General features: G+C 34.4%; 1 pseudogene; it reads right to left on the minus strand.

Moving 5' to 3' along the window:
• Positions 1–767: 767 nt before the first annotated feature.
• On the minus strand, positions 768–1,659 carry LOC125837379 (tubulin beta-1 chain-like; annotated as a pseudogene).
• Between the last annotated feature and the right edge of the window lie 3,551 nt (positions 1,660–5,210).

Below are 5,210 nucleotides of genomic sequence, written 5' to 3' on the forward strand. Positions count from 1 at the left end.
AAACTATGCTACATTTGTTCTTAACAAGAGATTATGCTAAGAGCATCTGAACACACTTTGCTGCAGCAGCTTAAGGGCTCATTTATTTAGTTAAATCAAATTGCAACACAATGGTGGAAAGCTTACTTTTCTCCTAATTAACTGAAGCCACTATATCTAGCTGCCCCAACCATCATTATATAGCATATATGGAAGAAAAGAAATATCATTTTCCAAGAAGGTTCAATATCAAGATGCAGAGTTATTAATGACATAAATCAGAACCTCTGTCTCTTGGCTAGAGCGAGGTTCCCATGGATAACAAAGATCTCTAACATTTGGCCACTTATGATACAAAAGTTGGAAATCTACAAACCAACGAGGTGCACATTAGTATAGTGACATCTTCCTCCCCAAGGGAAATTTAAGTTCAATACTGATGGCTCATCTAGAGAGAACCCTGATCCTTGCTCTCTGGCATTCTGCAGCAGAAATAGTAGGGGTCATTGCCAATACTACTAGTTTAGGTGCTAAAGCATTGACAATTCATGAAGTAGTGGCTTATTGTATAAGAGAACAGCTAATGCCTCTTATTATGGAGACTAGCTCCCTAATCATCAAGAAGGTGATTGATGAAGATTGGGACAGTCTATGGGATATTAGTATGGAGGTTCAGAAGATCTAAGAGTGGAAGACAAGGGGGATTTCTAGGTGTCACGTGTTCTAAGAGAAGGGAACCAGCTAGCCAATTCTCTAACTAACAAAGCTTTTATACAAGAAATATATCAGATGATTCATAACTTCAAAGTGCTAAATAAAAAACTAACAAGAAATATCAAACATGCTCAGCTAACAACAATCAAACAGATGACGCAAAGAAAAGCGCAATCGAGATGCTGAAATAACTTACAGCTTGGGGTGATGAGCTTTAGGGTTCTGAAGATGATGTAATATAGAACCTCATTACCAAGAACCATGCACTCATCGGCATTTTCAACTAATTGATGCACGGACAATGTAGCATTATAAGGCTCAACAACAATGTCAGAAACCTTAGGTGAAGAGAAAACGGAGAAGGTAAGCATCATTATGTCCGGGTATTCTTCTCTGATCTTTAAGATCAAAAGTGTTCCCATACAAGAACCTGTTCCTCCACCAAATGAATGGCACAATTAAAATCCTGAAAATCAAACACATAGAACGTAAATAAATCCTCAAAATGCACATGTCTACAGCAACACCAAATGAAAACAAAATGTTTTAGAAAATTCGGGTAGAAACACAAACCTTGAAGGCAGTCAAAGTTTTCGGCTTCCTTACGAACAAGATCAAGAACGCCATCAATCAATTCAGCACCTTCGGTGTAATGTACCTTAGCCCAATTGTTACCAACACCAGATTGTCCAAAAACAAAGTTATCAGGATGGAAGATCTGTCCATAAGGACCAGATCTAATATTGTCCATGGTACGAGGCTCCAAATCTATAAGAACATCCCTAGGAACAAATCTTCCACTGGTAACCTCAATGTAATACATATTAATTCTCTCAAGTGGAGATCAGAATCACCACTGTAACGACCAGTAGAATCAATGCTGTGTTTGGCACAAAAAACTTCCCAGAACTTGGCATCAATTCGGTTACCACATTGTCCACCTTAAATATGAAGGATTTCACACATTTTGGAACTGAGATCCTGAAAAAATATGCACAAATGAAGAGAAAATGGGTAGATCTTACAAAATTGGAACACAAATGAGAAGTGAAATAAATGTAGGGACAAGGGAGGAGAAGGGGTGGGGGTGTTTTATTGTACTATTCAATACAATAATTTTCAGGAACTCCCATCAAAAGCTAAAAAGATAATTAACACACATAAACAACAAAATCCAAGTATATGATTCAAGGCGATAAGAGAAAGGGAACCAAATTAAATGGCTATTTCCAACACAAGGTCTAGGACTGATTAACAATAATTCAGTAAGCCACAGGTCCAAACAGTAAAGCATTTCCAAAAACACAGCAAGAAGTACAAATATATGATTCTACCGTAATTCCATTTGGAGAGATTGTTTGCGGCTTCTATTGTGATTGGTCTAGTATGTGGTATCAATCTCCTTGGAGGTTCATTCTGCTAGAAGAAAAACAATGAAAATCACAAATGAGGCACTCCTAATACAGCCTACGTCAATAGTTAAGGACTATCGGGAATCTTAAACTTCAGCTTCATCTTAAATCACTTCTCTTCAAGTTTGAGAAAGGATTCTTTTGGGTAAGATGTCACTTCTGCTGGTGAGATCTTGTAGGTGTCTCATACTGGCATCACCCAAAACTTGAGATAGAAATGTCATCAATAAGCTGGAGTCGAAGAAAAACTGATTTTATCCCGTAAGAAATTGATTAGGCTCCAAGAATGCTACTTACCTCCCTCAGCTCATACCTTTAGAGGTCAATCTGGTTGATTTCCCAAAAAGCAGCAACAATTTAGATGAGCTCAAGGTCGAAGTTTAGGGGCGAATCTCTAGGGTCGTATGTTACAGAGAGTTCATCCATGGGCTTTTCACTTTCCTTTTAGTTACTTCTTTAGTTTTTTCATTTGCTGTCTTTTATCTTTTGTTTCCTTTTGCTTATTTCCTGTTTAGATAGTCCTAACCTGTTCTTGGCCGGGCTTTTAGCTTTAGCTTGTATATAATTTGTTTTGAATAAATTGGCCTTGAGCCAAACCATTTTAACCAAAAAAAAAAAGATAGACATTCAATTTGATCTGTTATTGTCCTTAAGATGCTGACTAAACCATATCATCTGATAATGTACTAATTGGATTTACCTTCGCAAAGTAACACATCTCCAAGACAACTATATGGAGTAATATCAACTTTAACAATAACAATTGTCTAATGAATGAACCCAAAAGAATATGATAAAGAGAGTATTGAATATTATCATGGATAAAAAGATATCTCAAATTAAAGCAACAACCAAGTCTAAACATGTGATATTTTATCACTAAGAACTCTAACAGTAACATTTTCTTGCATATCCAAGTCTTAGATTCCCAAGCATATACACATGGTTGGCATGTGAAAAAAAATCAACCAATATATTAATTAATCTCAATCATATCTAGACTTATGATTCACTAAACTATGATCCTATTATTATATATCATATCAGCTAAAGCAAGCATAAGAGTTGTTGTATAGGAGTATTACCTTTTACTAAACAAGTAGAAAATACACGAAACCTTTCGCCTACTAAGTATGAAAATCAGAATCAAATTAAGGAGTAAATAGAAATATAAAAGAGAAGAAAAAATAAAAACTAGAAAGTTGATTGAACTTTTGAGCACTTTGAACTTTCCAGTATTTTCCTCATCAGAATGGTACTTCATTGGTTACAATTTACACGTCTTACTTTCCTCTTTTGTTTGTCCCAAAAAGAGTCTCTTATTTAAAAAGAAAATGATAGTTCTATGAGCTACTAAACTTCCCTAATACTAAAAAAATTTCCTATCAAGAATTAAGAAAAAATAGACCAAACCATCATTGAATAAGATGACTTACTTGAGTAAATAGAAAGAGATACATAGAGATAAATGACCTTGAAGGTGCCACCGCGTAGTGAACGTGAAAAACCCAAACAGAGGATATGATCCACTGACTGTATGATTATAAGAATGTACCTAAAGGAAAGTATTACATTTTGTAGTTAGGGTTATAAAATGCAATATACAAAATATCGACACTCTTAACATTACTTTAAGTGAAAGTTGAAACGAGATATTGAATGAAAGCAAAAGAGGAAAAACGATCAGCATGTCTAGCACTATTAGTACCACACGCATTGGTCAATTCTCAGTATGATAGGCTATTATTACATATGCATATTAAAAAATATTTACTATTTTACTTTGAAAACTAAAATTATCTGATCGAAAACTAAAGGAACTCCTGATTTTGCATTTATCCTATATGTTGAGTTTTTGGTAATACTTAATAATAATGTAATAACTATTCATTAACTTAATTTCCTTGTTATTAAGTATTCATCATCTCACATTAGGATTCTCTCAACCATAAATTGCTGCAAGAAATATATAATTTTAAATAGTATCTTGGAATAGCAAAGAACTTTAAAGCATTAAACATGTAAGTTTTTCTTAAACAAGGATCAATATCTGAAGTTCAAGATGAAATCATGTAGTTGATACAGCCTAGCGAGTGAGGCATCTATATTTGTGCAGTTGATAGATTCTTCATTTTCAAAATAATTTGGTTTTTTCTTTTTACAGCACATTGCTCATGGCATTACTCTTTGAGATTACTTCAAAAACTTCACTTTTGAGTTGAGAGTCTATCAAAAACAATCACTTTAGCCCCGGTAAGAATAAGGTCTACATACATCCTACTCTGCCCAAATATCAGTTATGAAACTACAATAGGTATGTTGTTGTTGGAGATAGACGATAAAACATTAACATAAAATCCATTCGTCATATGGTTTATGATTTCTTTTGAAAGGATCCACATTCTCAAATCAATTGTAAGACCAATATGCCCTACCATATCCTAGGTTTCTCAAGTAAATTTTAGCAAGAAATCCATTAAAAATTAAAAATAAACTTACGAACAAATAAGATTGAGCCTTTTATCTAATCAAAAGCTTTAGGCATCATTAGCCTACCGTAATTTCGGATTCCAACAGTCATTACAACCAACCCGCCACCCTCACACACACAAAACAGAGCCTTATCTAAAGCTCAATTTACGTTGAACTCTATGGAATCTAAGCCTCATATTTTCAAGCTCAAATGTAGCTGAAAGAACAGAGAAGAACAAAAAGCATAGCAAATGAAACAAAATTAAAGAGGAGATTCAAAAGGGGTTGCTTTAGATTACCTGAATGGATCAATTTTTGACCAATTTGATGAGAATGTAGCAGAGGAAACAAAAGAACACAAGAAAATCTATAAACACAGAGAATTTAGTGGATGTATGATTTATATTCACCTCCTTCCCTGTCTGTTGTGCGGGTCTCCATTTGATTACATCTTCGTTGTTACACCCAATTAAGACTGCATATCAAAGAATATATCTACTTTGGCTTTGTGCTTCTCCAAATAACCATAGCATCCCCAAACAAAATCATACCATTTTCTAGTCCAAAAGCTTTGGATCTTGTATCAAAAGAAGAAAAGAAACAAAAAAAGAATCGGTGAAAAAGCTGCAAATT

This window comes from Solanum verrucosum, unplaced genomic scaffold, assembly GCF_900185275.1.
Source record: "Solanum verrucosum unplaced genomic scaffold, falcon-dt-bn FXZP01000147.1, whole genome shotgun sequence".
In the NCBI taxonomy this organism is placed as follows: Eukaryota; Viridiplantae; Streptophyta; class Magnoliopsida; order Solanales; family Solanaceae; genus Solanum; species Solanum verrucosum.